This window comes from Lathamus discolor, chromosome 5, assembly GCF_037157495.1.
Source record: "Lathamus discolor isolate bLatDis1 chromosome 5, bLatDis1.hap1, whole genome shotgun sequence".
Classification (NCBI taxonomy): domain Eukaryota; kingdom Metazoa; phylum Chordata; class Aves; order Psittaciformes; family Psittacidae; genus Lathamus; species Lathamus discolor.
Window position 1 is genome coordinate 34,694,780 of NC_088888.1, and position 17,775 is coordinate 34,712,554.

The following is a 17,775-nucleotide window of genomic DNA, read 5'->3' on the forward strand; positions in this document are numbered from 1 at the left end:
GGTTGGCATCAGCCCACCTCACAAGCGTGTCAAGGTCCCTCTGGATGGCATCCCTTCCCTCCAGCGTATCAACCGAACCACACAGCTTGGTGTCATTGGCAAACTTGCTGAGGGCGCACTCAATCCCACTGTCCATGTCAGCGACAAAGATGTTAAACAAGACTGGTCCCAACACTGATCCCTGAGGGACACCACTCGTTACCGGTCTCCAGCCGGACATTGAGCCATTGACCACAACTCTTTGTGTGCTGCCATCCAGCCAGTTCTTTATCCACCGAGTGGTCCATGAGTATTTCGTTGCTCATAGACAGGACAGGAACCTCCACCAGCCACTGCAGATGCTGCAGACCCTGGTACCTTCACTACACATACCCCTGGATACTCCCCAGCACTCCTGGAGAAGACAGAGGTTCAAGCAGCAACAGACACATCCTGCACACTACATCACAGGTCTCTGCATGGAGAGCCTATCCATCCCCCTGCACATGTCCTATACAGATCACGCATGCATACCTGGACTGCCTCTCTGAACACTGAAAGGACTCCTAAGGCCAGAAAGATCAAACTCCCTTCCTAAACCAAAGTAACTCACATGCCAGCCTTTGACATCTCCTTATCCAAGCTTCACTGGTCTCACATTGTTATCTCTTCTGCAGGGCTACACAGAGTTTAGCCCAGCTTCCCCCTGGGAAGAGATCCAAACCCAGGAGCAGAGCTTGCTTTCCACTGCTGCTGTTGACCTACCTGTGTTGTTGTTGGTCTTCCTTGGTCAGCAGTTACTCAGCTCACCTGGAGCTCTTCCTGAGTGCCTCTGCTTGGCCTGGGCTGCAGTGTTTTGCAAGGAGTACTTATAACTGACTGCTTGCTCATGTCTCAGGAATTTCAGGGGTCCCCTCTTTACCATTTACAAGCAGTTCTTATATAGACCATCAATAGCAAATCAATACCTTCTTATCTCATGGTTAGGATATTACTAATAATTGTCCATAGTTAAAGTTTTTCCTTAAAGCCAAAGCACTTGAGTTTCTTTCTTTTGCTCTTTTTGGTTATTTTTTCGCAAGCCTTGAACCACATGCAGGTACTATCCTAAGCCATACAAGCAAATAAAGCTGGAAGGAGGGATGGGTGTTTAAACAAGGGGTTTGATGTCATGTTGGTAAATAAATTTAAAAAACAACGTAAAGCTGATCATTTACAGGAGAGAAAACTGTTTCCTGTGAGGAACAGTATCCTTATAAAAGGATTCACGGTAAGGAAACAGTATTGCGCAATAAAACAGGGAAGACTTCGTCCTTTACTTTCTACCATAGAAATCTGCTCTTTATTCTCCTTGTACAATGGCTCCTCCGAAACGTGGATAAGGACCAAAAGAAAAGACGTGAAAGGTAAGTAGTAAAAGTAATGGATAAATGTACATCTTTTGTGTGACATTTTGCAACTTTGACTTTGGAAACTAAGCATGTTTGATGTGTTTAATTTTGTCCTTGTCTACCAGCAATGAAAGAAAAGCCATCTCATCAATAGGAACTTTTTTGGAGATTTGTTCTGAGTCAGTTTGGCTGTGAGAGGCTCTTGGATTAGGAATCTTTGGAGGAGTCTTTTTTGTCTGAGATGGCCAGTTACTTAGATAAACAGGTTTTGGGGTTGCCTTGGTGCCTGTAAGGTTACTCCACAGGCAAAGGATGGATCTGAAGGATGCAAGCCAGGGACAGACCAGCAGAAGGCACTGGTCACCTGGGAGTGGAGATGGGGAGAAATGTGTTCTGGGAGCAAACCTGACCTTTCAGTTTGGTGGTTCATTTCCTCTGGAGCCACAGAGTAACCTGGTGTTTCCTGCAGACTGTTGCATCTCAAAGCAATTTGAAATATCAGAGAGTCAATACCAGTGTGCAATGTTAGCAGGGCTTTGCAGACATTACACTGCAGCTTGGGAACTCCTGCTCCCAGTGCCTAAAAGGGAGACAGGGCTAACCAGCGGCTCTCGGGCGAGCAGCTGTGACACGTGCCATCACAGTAAATTAATGGTGGCCACAGTTTTGACAGTTTAAGTCAAAACAGAACTGAACAATCAGAGCAAGTTTTTGTCTTGTGGCTGCAATGAATTCCCTGGTGGCTGCATGTGGCCACTGTTATTGTCTCTGTGAGCCTCTGCCCTAAGAGATGAGTTCTTTAACAAGTGAACAAAAAACTCTATTAGAAATTAAAACAGTACATTCCTGAAAGGAGCTCAGGAGCCTCTTCTCCCGTTAGCAACAGTGAGAGCTGCCATGCTCTGCACTTTGCCCAGCAAGAGCTATTCTCCCTCCTTTCAAGCAGACGACTGCTGTAGCCGATTGCTTCACAATGTCGTTCCAGTTTGCCTCTTTTTGGTACCAGTTGCTGATGTGTGGGAACGCACTGATTTTTGGTCAAGTGTCAGCCTAGGAAAAAAGAAAAAACTCCAATTACACAAAACAAAATGAAAAGGGCAGGGGAGAGGAGTCCAGATTTATTAGGTAATGACTGGACTTTTAGTTGAAAAGTAATTATAGAGAGTACTCGCTTGGTGGATGAGCTTGCTCTATCAAGGAGAAAGGAAGATCAGTCACTGTAGGATGTAAAACCAGCCAGGAAATCAAACTCAGTCAATCTGAGGATGACAGATTGTCCAATCTGAATTACATGAGGAGTACAAATATAGTAACTTCCCTCCAAGGTAGGAAAGAGAGAAAAGTATTTTTATCGCATTTATTCAGTAGGCATGGGAAGCCTCCTGTGAGGAAGAAAATGTCCTTTAAGTCTATGTCAGGGTAGTGTGATACTGAAAACCAGAAGGGGTGAAGGAATTGTGAACAGCTGGTGAGTGGCAGCCTTGCGCCAAAAGAACGAAGCGTGGAGGAGGGGAAAAAGCAATTAAAACAAACAACAACAAAAAGAAACCAAACCAAAAACCCCAAAAGCCAACCCAACAAGAAAGAACTGGGATCTTAACTTCAACAGTAAAGTAACAACACAAACAGAAAAACAAAACAGAAGTGTTGGGAGACTACTGTCAAACACCAGCTTCCCAGGGACTAAGAGCAACAGAAGCCATTGTCTTTTGTTGGGGATGGGAACCATAAAGAATAACAAGCTGGGCTGGGAACATAACTGTTGTCTGCTCTCACTCACATTTCTCAACTAAGCCCAACTCACTCTCTCTACTGAACATGAGGGATGCATCACAGAGGATGAGTCTGGCTGGGGAGATGATCTGTGAACACTCACCTTCCTTAAAATAAGAAAATCCCAACAGTTAGAATGTGATTAGTTCATCCAGGCTCTCAGGTGAGGAGTGAATAAGGGCCCCACGGGAGGGTGACGGGCATGTGGGACAGGGACCTGCAGCCAAACACCCAAGGCAGGCTGCTGGCTGGGGCCAGTGCTGGGGAAGAGGTTTGGGCTGGGGTGATTGCAGGTGGCAGCATGCCCTGCTCCTGGGCATGCGGCTGGCACAAAGCTCTGCTCCCAGGTTCCTGTCCTCTCACTGCTGTGCTCCTGCCAGGAGGAAGAGGGTGATTTATGCTCAGCCTCAGGTGAGGCACGCTGAGTTCCCTGGCAAGCTGCCCCCATGGCACACCATTCTGCAGTGCTCCTCCCCGCCTGCCTTCACCTGGCATGGCTGTTTCAGAGGTTTGAGCATTCCTGTACCAGGGGCCAGGAGGAGCTGCTGCTCCCCTGCAGATGCCAGGGACCTGCCCCTGGCGGAGGTGAGCTCAGCATGTGCTGGAGGACGACAGCACAGCACAATGCCTGCTCCATGCATCCTCCCCTGGCCACCCTGGAAGCTGGGAGAAATGCTGTACAGAGGTGCTTAAAAGCAGATGATTTTTGAGGAAGGAGACATGAAGCAGTCAAAGATTCTAACTGAGCAACAGCAGTGACATGTCTCACAGTGACAGATTTGAGAGGCAACAAGGGAAGGGTTACTCACCATTTCTCACAATACAAATATTAACTGGTGTCACCTGAAATGACGTGATGGCAAGGTCAAAACAGGAAGTACGTCTTCCTATAATGTGTCAATTATGAAACTTTGGATGGATTAACAACAACAACAAAAGGTCAAATATGTAGATACGAATAGTCCATAAATGCAATTCAACACAAAGACATGGATACAATCTCAACTTAAAAGTCTTTAAATCACAGATTGCCACTATTGTTCATGTACATACTACTGACCACTGTTGGAGGCTGGAAAGATCTTTACTGACCCCAAAAGGATAGTCTTGTTTTCTTCCAGTTTTCATTTGTCCTTTGAAACTTGGCATACTCAGCGATTAAAATGAACCTGACTTTGAAACAAATACATCCAAATCACAGGTAGTCAAAGCACTGTGTTAACCTTACTGCCACGTGTTTTGACCCTCGGAATATTTAAACTTTTACAAAAGATACTGCTCGTGGACAGGCTCATCTTTTCCAGGGCATGACTGACAGGGGTCTATTGCAAAATACCTCCCATTAGGGGAAAAAAAAAGAAGAAAAGAGAACTACCTTAATGGTGAGGCAGGGGATGACAGCAGCAGACAAAAGGTCGATGCTTCTTTGTTCTTCAAATCTGAAGAAAATACACAGAACTCCATTGTATGACTTTTTCATGCACAGCATTGTCTCCCTTGACCTCATGCACATCTGCAGCCTGAAGTCCTCTGTTATCTCTGGATAACAGCTGTTCCATCACTGATTATTCATCAGCTCCACTTTAGTCTGCCTTAAGGTGCTGTGAAAAGCTCTCAGGTTGCTGAGTCTGCGAACAAGAATTCAAGATAAAGCCTAAAATTGCTGAACAACAACAAAAAAAGGATAAATATCAGCATTACTGAACATTTTGTTTGGTTATCTGTAGCACATAGACCTATAGTTCAACATATTGAAATTGCAGGGTCTTTTGCAAACCTCATAGAATCCCCTAGTTCTCTCATGTAATTGGCTTTATACTTTTTATTTGGCTTTGGACAGCAAAATGTGAAGGCAAAGAACACACGCAGTCAGCAGTGGAAAAACAAGCAAGCCCTTCAGACACATGATGTGCAGGAGCAAAATTTGCAGAACAATTCATTAGTGAGGATTTCCAGTTAAAAGAAGGTGACTGAAAAGATACGTGCAAAACCCAACCCCTTTGAATGCAAATACTCCTTGATCTTTATTTGGGGCAGAAGGAAGTAATTTCTCTTCTGTCTTCTCACACTTGCTATGGACACCACAATTCAGTATGCACCTCCTCCCCAGATAATTCATCTTCTGCACTCTTCCACCACCACCTCCCCCAATCATTTTCCACCTCTCCCACTCCCCAGTTACCAATGGTCATACTCCCACATGGGTGCTAAATCCCATCAGTCTCTCTGTCCGAAGGATAAGGATGGAAGAGGATTTCTTTGATCTCCAAGTCTCTTTCATGGGTCATTTGAGAGGTGAGGATGGAAGAAGGTGAAGATTTCCAGTTTATCGGCAAGGTGTTGATGGCCACCAGATTGCTGGGAACATAATAGAGGACATTCCGGGAAAAAAAAAAAAAAGAAGAAAAAAGAGGGGGGAAAAAAAAGGTGCTTTTCAGCTCAGCACTAAGTTGTTAATGAGCTCCTGGTGTAAATTCATAGGGTGCAGGGGCTGTACCTAAGCAGGTGGCTGTGCAGTGACAATCAGCCTCCAGTTACCTACGTAGAAGTAAGCTCCTGTGCATCTCCTGTCCCTGACATACCTTCATGCTCGGTATTTGAATTTAGATTAGTGTGATAGGGCCCACAATGTGCTAGGCATGTTTCCAGAAACATGAGAACACTTAGGGACTGTAAACCAGAGAAAAGTGTTCCTGCAGGAGCCCCAGAGGAGACACAGGCTATTTCATGGAGCATCCCTGAGTTCTGGTACCGGTGGCTTGTTTGCTTTGTGGCTATGTGTAAAACAGTCTGCTCAGAAGTCACCACTCTTTGATCTCTCCAAATGTGAAGGTGCTATGAAACAAGCACAAGCATTGCAGGTAGCTGCAGTTTGCCTGTCGTAGCTATGAGTACCGTAGCTCAGGGACAGGATGCCAACACCTAAGTCTACTGAAATGACACAGAGAGACACAGTTAAAGGTTTGCTCAACCTTTGTTCTAAATTTCCCAATTTGATTGCAAACCTAAATTTTCTTCATGCTCCCAACTTGCCTTTTATCTCTTCCATTCCGTCTACATCACATCCCTTGCAATTGTATCGCACTCTGTTCATCTGTATGTCAAGAATTTGCCAAGGACTTACAAAACCCTCATTCCTAGCTGTTTACCTGTTTTGCACAGCATTTCTGCCTTCCTTCAGAAAGCAATTCTGCTATGGCTTCCTTCTGTTACACAAAATCATGCAAACTGCATAGATTAAATTGCTGTATAATGGTTGATCAGCTTTTCCTTATTGTTTGCCATTTGTTACACAGGATTTGCGTGCATTTAAGAGTTTTATGTGTTTAATAGTTATTTAAGAGGCTTAGCATAGCTAATACCTTCAAGCAGTTCTGTCCCTGCAGACTGCAGAGAAGTAAAGGCTACCTCTGTCACCAGCGGGGTTGATTAAGGTGTTTTAAAAAGTTTTGAAAGCCTGGGTGGCAAAGGAGCTGGGGAAAGGTGCAGAGACTGCTGACGTTGTTGGGAGAGCATGCTGATGTTTGCCAAAATGATCCCTGTTTCTCTTCTTATAAAAAGAGTTACAAAGCAGACCCAGCTCCCACTGGTGGAATGGGCTCAGCAGGATGTAGGTCTCCAAATTCCACATTGTTCTATTACAGCCTGTTTCCACTCATATACATGCAAAAGCTTGGAATGACTTTGGCATGAGCGTAGGCTCCTCTTCCGGCTCGAGGATGGTTATAAGTGAGCACATAGGCATTTCCTCTCTGTTGCCAGATCCTGTTTTCATTAACATGTTGCCAAAGCATTAATCATATCTCAAATCCCTTGTGCCCCTGAGCAGACTTTCCCTCCCAGCTGCCTTATCCCCATTCCTTGACAGACAGACTTTCATCTCTCTCCTACTCCTTACACATCCTTGATCTTTTCCAAGAGCTGCCACCCCACCAGACCAAGCAGGCCAGGAACAATGGGTGGTTTGCTGCCATCAAGTTGGCTTTTCTGCTTCCTCGCTAGTTGTGTAGTGGAGGCCACTCCAGTGCACTCAGCAAAGCACACAGAATCCATGCAATACCTACAGCTTTTCTGTAAGCAATTAACTGAAGAAGTCAGGTTTGGTTTTCTTAAACAAATTAGCCTTTTAGTATTGAGTTATACACACCGTTGAGAAAACAGAGAGTAAAGTAAATACGTTCTTGAAAAGCAACCCTTCTCCCATGCAGCCCCAGAGAGTAGTACTCACACATTTGCCCACTGCAAACAGATGGGCCATTTTCTTGTGTCTCTATTAGGTAATAGGCTCAAGCTGTGAACAAATAAAGCAGAAAACACCCAATATGCCAATGTGTTAATTTTGTCTTCCTGTAGGTGTCCCTGTCGATTGCAAAAATGAGTCAGGCCCTACTTTTTCCTTTCTTATTTTTTGCTAGCAGAGTAAAAGACAGGTTGGAAGCTTTTGCCTGGGCAAAATAAACTCTAACCATTTTTCACAGTAACAGATATATAAAAGGTGTTGATTAAGCCACATTTGAGAAACAACAAAATTAGCCCTAACAGCTTGGAATTCTGTTTCGATACGTGTTATCTTTTTAGATAGCTGGATTCTCCTTTAAAGCATACATCTCTATACATGTTCCCTACCAACCCTAAGTTTTAATGATATGCCCAGAACAACTCTCCCTAATGTGCATATGAATACGCACAGTATATATAACTATTTATCATTTGCATGGCCTTTCTTGCATGTGGTACTTGATGTGCTTCACTGGTGTATAGCTGAGGACAGAATCTAGCTCAGGCTGCACAGACCTTATAAACCAGTAACATGTGCAAGAAACATGTTCATCATTGCTTTTGTACACAAGATTGTTTCCATGATTGCATTGGAACTGACAGGAGGTTTCCAGAGGGAACAAAACGGAAGGTAAAAACCTCTAAAGAAGTCTAGATATTGACTAAACCCAACAATGATTCAGTATTATTTTTCCAAGGTACTCAGTCCAAATTCGTAGTTTTACTTATTTTGCCTAGAAAGTCTTTGTCCTTGCATAGCTGAATTCATCAGCCCGAGGAGAAGCAAGTGCTGAATGCCACAGGGATTTGTGTACTTACCAACAGAAACCCAACAGTTCTTAATGTACTCAGGCCTATACCCAAAGAGATATAAAGGTGCTTTGCTTTAAAGTCTATCCTGATTAGAGTCACTCCTATGACTCTTAATTTACCACTATCAAACTACCTCTCCTATTGTTATAACCCTTCTTTCTTTCGTGAAGGTCCTTCGAAAGCTTTTCACATACTTGTTAAATGCTCTTGGTCACAAAGCCTGCTCAAAGTCCCCTTGATCATGTCATTGCTATGGTGTAAAATTGAATTACTTTTACAATGCATGCTGTACCCTGTCAAAGTGAAGCCTTTTCCCACACTTAACAGAGTTTGAAAGCCTCAAAAATAAGTGAATAAAGAAGGACAAAAAATAGTGAATTTTCATTAAAAGAAGGAAAAAACTTTTTCTTGATATGTGGGGAAGGCAAGCTCAAACAGCTCTCTAGTTAAGTGTTAGCCCCACATGCAATCTTGCTGTTTCAAAAGAGAAATGGATTGACTTGCTGAGGAGGCTTAGTAATAGTGAAAAATAAGGCATTTGGAATTTGCCTGATTTTTTTGTTGGTAGTTATAGGCGTCTTGTCTCCCACAAAGAACCAAGAACACAGACAGTTTCTTTATTGCCTAAAATGGCTGCGGGATATTCTGGGTTTGCAGAACACAAAGTTAGTTCTCATCTTATTTGTGTCCTTTTTACAGGCTTGGACATCCAATAAATAAGGTCATCCACACCAAAAACAAGTATAAAAACTAGACAAACATACAGCATACTCCCTTTACCCCCCAAAAAACCCCTCCCACACATCCCTTCTTGGAAAATAAGCCAGGCTTTGTTAATCCTATTGTATAATCTAAATAAAGGATTTTGATTAGCCCTGCTTATTCCAGATTCTCATTACACATTTGTAACACAGTACAATAACAAGGCTGCAGTGGCAATCCATTGCTCCATGCTGGAGACAGAAGCCCAAACCTCTCCTTGGGGGAGCTCAGTGGTGCTACATCATCTACAGGGTATGAAATGCATGCAGCAGAGCATGTGGACATGCCTAACATCTTTCTTGAGTTCAGCATGGTCCTGCAGTGACCCTATTGATCACCTATTTTACCTGATGTTAAAATCTTGGGTTAATTTTCCTTCCCCCTCAGTTTCAGGTGCATGACCTGTTCCTTGCTATTATACTTGTCTGTGAAGCTCCTGCTTCCTTCAGCTTCAGGTCTTCATGTGTTTCACAGCACATTCAGTCCTTGAGCCAGTGAGCTGGGACCAGCAGGAGCTCATGGCCAGGGGTGCAGTAGTCATTCCCAGGGTCCTAGCTGGAGAAAGTCTAGGTGCACCATTCTTATCTTTGATAACTCAGACCCACTCTCAGGTGCCCATAAAGTCCTAGTTTGGCTCAAGACAGTCCAGGGTGGTTTCAGTCCTGCCTACACTGTCAAAGGGGCTGTGCTGCCATGTCACAGGGTAATCATCTTCTAGTGGTACTTGTGTTTGCAGGTATATATTCTGCTAAAAGCATGCTTTCACGGTGACAACTTGTGTCCTGCCTAGCAGAGTGATATCATTGTACTGTTATCATTAGAGTCGTTTGCGGGGAGCTGCTTCCACAGTGGCAGTGCTGCCCTGCTCCAGGGTGTGGGCAGGGATGTGACCTCTCTGTTGCTCAAAGGCATTCCCAGTTAGCCAAGCAGCAAGATGAACAATGGGAGCAGCACCCTTTTGATTTGCATGGTTTTCATCTTCCTTTTGCTTCCCTTGGATTTTCTAAGGCAGGCTGTGAATGCTGGAGTGTCACCACTTGCACTTAAAGCCTTTGCAGGTGATAGTGCAATGCTTGTTCACACCAATATGTGAGGAACCCCACAGCAGGAAGTCAGCTCTTTCAGACCTCTTTAGAAATGTGTGATAATCTTATAGTGCACCAACACTTTCTCCCTCCCCTCTCTCCCTGCCTCTAATCTCTCTTAAACAAGGCTATGTTAGTCTCTAGGTTTTGATGCTGCTGCTGACACAGCTCTTCTTTCTCTAAATTTGCTCTATTTCACACCTCACTATCCCTTACCACTGCACTATTCAGAGCTCTGGGGACAGGTTTATGCATTCAGTCTACACCTAGCCTGCTGTGTTGCACCCTTCATGATGCTTTCTTCCACATGCTTTGGAAAAGACACATCTGGTGATAGATATGCAAGCCTTTTCATATTCTCTTTCTCTTTTTCTTCTCTCCTTCCCTCTTGTCCCTTGCCTTCTCTAAAAGGATTCCTCCATATTTAAATTTTGCACTTATTGATCGCATTCCTCCTGTTCTATGATCAGAGCAGGTCAGATTTTTAATCAATTTATTCTTTTTTCAACACAAACAGCTTTTTTTTTTAACCAAGCACCCCAGTTCTGAACAGTTTTCCATGAGAGGAAAGCTCCAGGTTCAAGTACCTCTATGAAGTAAGTTAGTGGTAATTTGAATGTGAATCTATATCCCATAGGAACACGCTTACCACCAAAATGATGTTTGTTCTGCGGATGTTTGTTTCAGTCACCAATCCACCCACCAATCTTTGAAAGATTGTTTTATCTTGATGTGCAATAAAGTTGAAGGATTTAAGAAGTTTCCTGGCCAGCTCTCTATATATCAGTGTAGTATTTGAGTGTCTCTCAGAGGCTGACTCATTTGCTCACGCAATCCTTCAAACAAGGCAGTAACATATCGACTCAGGTTTAGAGTTTGGCATAAAGACACAGAGGACAGGTTAAGCAATTTTCCCGAGGTCACAGTCAAAATATGAATGTGCTTGTCCACAAGACTCCCTTCTCATGCCAGACTAATATTTTTTCTCCAAACTCCTCTTTTTCAGTTAAATACCTAGCAATATTTAATTTATGCCATCACCTGATACCAGAGCCTCAGAGACTTACAAAATCCTTAACTAAAGCTGCGTACAAACACTGATTCCCCACTGAGTGCATCTGGAGTAGTGGTTACTGTTTTGCCTCCTCTGCAGGTTGTGACACTGCAGGACATACGGGAAAGACGACTTGACCAATACTACGTTGTGAATCACGAGGGAAAGTCCTGTCGTCGTCCCTGTCCCTCCACATGCACAGACTGTAGAAGACACCAGGTTCCCGGGCTGCTTTTCATTTGGTTTAAACACTGATATTTTTCTGTACCTTATTAACCCAGAGGAAGATCAGCATTTTCCTCTTTAGTGCAACTGAGGTGTGTTAAAGCCCGCCAGGATTTACACACCACATTTGGGCCTATCTTAAGAAGCTCAGCTGTAAAAATAATTCTCATCACACATTACAAAGCTGACTGTGGTGTTAAACACAGCAGACATTTGGTGAAGTGTACTCCTGGACAAGACCAAGTAGCTGTTAAGCGTGCTAAGAAACAGTTCTCATTCAAACTGAGGCCACCAAAACAGTTTTTGAATGAGGACTCACTGGGTTTTCTTCATCCTTTCATCTTGTCAGGAAATCTCTGTGAACTTCCCTCCTCTCCATTTGCTTTCCTTCCCCTTTCTCTGCTGTCATTTACCAGCCAGGCTATTTTCTTCAAAGTACCCTCTAAATGTCACAACCACCAAACAACCACAGCAAATAATGGAAATGCCCTCGTAACCCTTCCCAAAGCACTTATATACCAACGCTGAATAATGATGTGACCTGCTCTCATTCTTGGGAGCATATTTCACAGTAGTGGTAGAGGAAAGAGAACGGTTTTAAGATTTTGTTCCCTTTTCTCTGGGTTCTCTTTTGATGTAAGACAGCTCTGCAAACACAATGTAGAAAAACCCTACAGCCCAAACCAGATGCCCGTTGGAGGGATCGTGCCAGCTGATACAGAAAGAGGAACATTCCCATTTCAAGTGCTGCTGCACATGCTTCACCGTGTCCCCTAAGAAAATTACTCAAAAGCCCTCAGGGGCCTCTAAAACAGATAAACCATAACAGGGCTTGGGTACAGCAAAGATGTGCACGTATTTGAACACAGGGTTTCACCTGGGAGAGACAGCCCATAACACAGGATTTCAGGCAGAAATCCAACTATTACTTCAGTTTTTAAAACCCAGGAGTTTTTCAAAGAGCCAAGAGAACTGTTCTTTTGCTGGTTCTTTCTAACGCATCAAAAGACTCTTGTTCAAAAGGCCCACACTAACAGGCATTTAACTATTGTAAACTAAGTTGTAAGTTAAGATATCCTACTTGATTAATATCAGGAGTTCTGCATAATTTCATTCAGTGTTGGTTGAAGTTCTCTCCTCCCAAACAACTTATTTCTTTCTGTTTCTTCAATTGTTGATAAATATGAATTTCATGGTATTTTGTATTCAAGATGTGCCAGAAGCAATATCCTCAAACCAACTCCTACTGAAGAATAGAAAAGATATAAGTCAGTGCTTAAGCTTTGAAGATGATCTTATTGCAGTCCCAACAAGACCTCTGGATCTAATCTAGATCAGTGCTTTGGTCACTGCCCCCTTTCTCTTTTACAGAGACAGAACAATACTGAATGCACGGTCTCTCTCACAACAGCTTTCCCTCCTTCCCTTCAGGCCTTTCACTGTACCTAATTTGCCTTACCCTAAACAAGCAACACTGACCTTATCTTCAGTCACTAGAGAGACACTTCAAATGTAACCGCTGGCTTACGGGTCAGGAGTGAACAGAAGCATTCGGTTCAGCTCTCAGAGGTGTGGGCTTAGCAACACACTTATCTGTTCACACATAAGCTCCTTCTGAGCTGCTTTGCATCTATGGAAAAGAACACAGTGGTACTGGTGGTGCAACCGAACCAAAGACTAGGTGCTTCACTGAACATGGCTGGTGTACACAAGGGAAGGAAATTCAAAAGATACGTCCTCTTCACAAATAAAGCTACCTATGTAATTAGGTAATGAAGAGAAAAATTGTGCCTGGGTCCCAGCTGTGAAACTTGAGGACTGACAGAACCTTCTTCCTGCCTGCAGACCCATTTCCAGGTCTGCACTGGAAACTCCTCCTAGACCAGCTAAGGAAGCCAGTAAGGAGAGAATATTCCTTCTCTTACCACTGTGTTTTTGCCAGAAAAATCCCCTGTTTAGGTATAACTAAATGAACAGGAGGATTCATTGCTAATTCTGCTCAGAAAATGAGCAGGATCGATACTGGACAGAGTATGTGATGGACAGCAGCTGGAGGGCTTTCCAACATGATTCAGGGAATAACTACATCAGGATCCCCTCTGAAGCACAGACAAAGCCTTTTCCTTGTTGCTGTGCAGTCGCCAGAGCTATCTGCCTCCATAACACCACATGGCAGTATATTCCTCTGGTTAATTAGAAGCGGCATAAGCAGGAGATGTTTGCACAACCAGGAAGCACCCTCTGTGTCTTACACAACTACTGAGGAGACAGCCTGGTTTTGTGGTTGATGCCAGAAATGTGTTGCTGCAATACCCACTCTACTCATGCTCTGTAGCCCTTCATCTCTTGTCAGTCACGTTTGTGGCAAGGACAATCTGGGCATGTGCCTGGTACAACATGGCTCCCTATCAGTTGCTTCTGAACCCTTACACTAACAGTCGCTAATGATAGGAGATCCTTTGTCCTCAGTGCATATAAACAAGCAAACAGTTAAAAGTTTCAAATGCTCAGCTCTGGCTTTTGCTGAAACAGTGGCAAAATGGTCAGTGGAAGGAGGCCCAAGCCCTTCAGCAGTGCTATCAACCCTGGCTCCTCCATTTTCGTTGCAGCCTCTTTGGGGTGCACGGAGCTCTTCACTCAACCCTTAGTACACTGAAGGTCATAATTTCCTAACCTGCCCTGTTGACTTCCCAGGGAGGATTTACAAGCTCGCTCCTTCTGGTGATCTGATTTCCATGTGTATGAGATGAGGTGAGAGCATGGCCATTTCAAAGCCTCGGAAGTGGACCTCCAGCACTGGGATGCTGAAGGAGGGCAGGGGAATCAGCATGAGAATGTTATCCTAACACCTTGGCAAGAATGGGAACCCTGACACAAATGTTTATTCAGAGGCAGAGGGATGGCCTAGCTGGGCAGCATTTTATTTTTCACTCCTAGGAGTGTGAAAAGAGGACACGTAAAGAAATTTACAACCTGTGGTTCCCCTCCTGAGACCTGAAAGATGCAACAAAGTCATGGGAAACCAAAAGGCTTTTAAGATGAGGGAGGGAATTTGCTGCCCACTGTGAGCTTAAACCTGCAGCTTGTCCTTCTGGCTGTGTTTGGACAAATTCAGACAAAAAGTTGATGTCAGGAGAAGATGGATCAGAAAAGAGCAATGGGATTTTACCCAGGCTGTGGCTTTCAAAACCAGAGTTCTTCTTGTTTGTTGGTGGGAATGCTTAGCAGCCTGCTACAATATGGCCGCAGAGCTGCGCAAGGGGTGAGATATCTAACAGATCAACAAATCTGGTCCAGTAATGGAAGTTACCGCCTGCCTAGCAAAAGCTGTGAGTACTTATCTGGTGCTCTTGAAAGAGCACATGGCATATTAATTAGTGTCAGACACTAATGAAAGGCTAGCCCAGTAATTACTGCTGAACCAAAGCAGAGGCTGCTCCTGCTACCGCTCAGTGTGTAGTGTAGCAGAATGTAGAGAAGGGTCTTGTGTTCGGGTCCAGCCTGACCTGGTCTCAGCTGTTCCCCAGGAGCTACCTTCAGACCATCCCATGAGTATATTTGACATATGCAGAGTGACAGCCAAATATAATCCAAACAAACTGTATCTAGGCAAGAATATTTCAAACCCAGAAAGCCCATTAGATTTTTCTGACCTGAACACTTGTGTATCCTTAGCATCCTCAGCCATGGGACTTCAGACCATTCCTCTGTACCGAGCAAGGTTTTCACTTAGGAAAGATGATAAATTGCTGTGCCCTGGTAGAGATTAAAAGCAGGTAAACAGACAACATGGCCTTGACCTATTTCTCACACATTTCACACAGGTGAACTCAACTCAGTTTCCAAAGTTTACCTACCTGTCAATGATAAGCAGTTTACATGAGTTTCCTGTTTTAACTACCAGCCTCTGGATACCTTGTATTACAGCGTTATGCTTCTCTACTCCAGATCGATGAGTCCGTCCCATGAGCATGCTTCTGACCAAAGCTGGACCAGCTGAGGAAGAATCAAAGTAACAGGCCTAGCACAGCAGCTCAATCTTATTGCCCAGCCTTTTAGGATGACTGAATGTCATGAACGCATTCATTTGTACATCAGAGGATGGTGGCACATACTTGTGTTAATGTGACTAGGACTAACACGAGCAAGGCCACTTCTATGGAGAAATGTGTTGGCAACTGACAATATATTATTACATTTAGTTTTCAGAATAAAAGCAGCCCACTTTGTTAAGTCTCTAGGCACGAGTGTCTGTGTTCAGATGTCACGGTAGATTATTTCCTAATCAATATAGCACATATTTTCACTTCATGAAGAAACCCGCTTGGTAAGTCAAAAGTCTTTGGGTAAGGCACTTGTGTCCCATAGATGGTAACACTTACAGTCTTCCTTATTCAGGAGAGATTGATTTCCAGTGAACCGGCAATGCTCCGGGGCTCTGCAACAAGTCCTCTCTCCCTCTCCTCCAGAACAAGACTGCAGGAAGACAATCTGGTTCCATCCTAACACTCTCTCTGCCCATTTCTAATAGTCAAAGGAAAAAGAGCACTTCCCAAGGGCAGATTCAGATCTCAGCTGAACTGACTAACCCTCAGCAAGGCACTGTCTTTCCTCTCTCTTGAGTAGAAGCGAAGGAACAATGAGGTTGACTGCAGTAACACCTCAGGTAACCAAGCCACCACAAATCAAGCTTCTAGCTCATGTCACCACTTTAGGCTCCCTTTACAGTCAGAGATAAAACGGGCACCTGCAGGAGACAATTTTCCCACCTATTTTAGGAGGGGCTCAACTACCCTCTGAAAATGCCTGTTGTGTCCTGACTGTCAAGTGAAGGAAGACCATCAGTTTGGATCTGGGGCAGCCCAGCTTTCAGACAGCTAATGCTGGGTGAGGGCCCTTTAAGCATCGCAGGTTAGGTGCCTCCAGCTAGTTGATGGGAATCTGGGCCAAATACCTTTGTCAGCTTCAGAGAGGAGTTTCGCATTTCCAGCATTGAAATCCTTTTAAAAAGACTCAGAAGAAAAAATAAACCAGCAGAAGTGGTTAGATCATATTGCAGGCTATTTGTTGGACATTTATATGTTAAAATTGAACCATCAGCTATGTGATAGCAAAACAAGAGCAGTCAGAAAAAGCTGCAATGATTTTAGTCAAAGGACTAAACCTTCCAGCTGGTCACTCTGGCTAGTGCAATACTCACCAGCATCTTGGAAGATCAGGCGATAAGCTTGCACATCCACATAGAATTTTCCACAACAGCTACAGGCAAAACTTATTTCAGTGATGTAACCTCAAACTTGCTATCAAGGCATTTCAGTTTCTGTATTACTGAAGACAGAGCACAGCTGGATAACTGCTTTTGGGGGCAGTAAAACTGCACGGAAAATTCAAGCTGTAGATATGAAATACTCAAATAATTATGATTAGAAGCCCCAAGACCTTCTGAGTTCCATGCCTGCCTAGCAAGAATCATGTGCAAATAACTGATAGTGAACCTGAGAAGCATTATACATTCTTTTCAGTGTTATAAAGAAGCATTTATGATTTCTTTATAAATTATGACAAGCTCAGCCCATATCTGAAGATAATGTCACAACCTGCAGGGGTAGTCTGATCTGATGCAGCAAATCCCACTTTGTTTTGATTTCAGCCTCTTTTTTTCCACCACCAATAGTTAATGTTTGATATGCAGGGCACTGGGATAATTATCACTGCATCTGTTTTCTCGATTACAGACTGCATTTTTAGCCATCAAATCACTTACAATTGGATGGAGGATTCTGAGAGTGTGTTTACTAAAGAAGTGTATTGAGAGGCATCTGTTTCATTTAGTCTGGAATGAAAAAAAAGTAAAAATGGAATACTTACCCTGGAGCAATGCTGAAATTATGTTACATGCCAAAGTCCAGGCTACTGCTCTATTAAATCAATTTTTAATGCCTCCTTGTTAAATCTACTAACCTTTCCTGCACTAGACATGCCCAGATTTCATGAGCATCCTTGCCAATGCTTCGGAAGCAACTGATGCTAACCAGGAATAGAATGCAGCAAAATTCAATTCCTGGAGCAAAACCAGCTTGCATTTTGCACTGTTATTATAAGTAAACTCTAAGTAAGTGTATTAAGCAAAGCCTTGACTTGAAGAAGCTCTGCACAAACTGCAAAAGTTCTGAAGGGCAAGAGATGTTTTATTTGACAGTTTCTGCTAAGGAAAATAAAAATAAATACTTATGCAGAACATTCACATAACCCCTTGCTCATTTCAGAGTCTGTGGTTTGCAGCTCACTGCAGACAAACTCAAATTGCATTACTTGGCTAAGCGAATTCCCACATATCTGTCTCGAGGTCTTGTTGTTCTTTGAAGATGGAGGAAGTTTCAAGTATTAAAACCATCTTTGAAATCTTTATGAGACA

At 43.5% G+C, this 17,775-nt stretch overlaps 1 long non-coding RNA gene across 10 annotated transcripts; it reads right to left on the reverse strand.

Moving 5' to 3' along the window:
- Positions 1 to 1,293: 1,293 nt before the first annotated feature.
- LOC136015037 (uncharacterized) lies at positions 1,294 to 16,589 on the reverse strand. Of its 10 annotated transcripts, none has more exons than XR_010613039.1 (7): positions 15,218 to 16,589; positions 15,014 to 15,116; positions 12,840 to 12,990; positions 12,442 to 12,603; positions 7,372 to 7,434; positions 5,326 to 5,501; positions 1,294 to 4,771 (listed from the first exon to the last, which is right to left on the reverse strand). It is a non-coding gene; the product is annotated as an uncharacterized LOC136015037 (long non-coding RNA). The 10 variants fall into 10 exon arrangements; XR_010613042.1 differs by having other exon boundaries at positions 5,338 to 5,501; positions 12,442 to 12,606; XR_010613037.1 differs by having other exon boundaries at positions 12,442 to 12,606.
- Between the last annotated feature and the right edge of the window lie 1,186 nt (positions 16,590 to 17,775).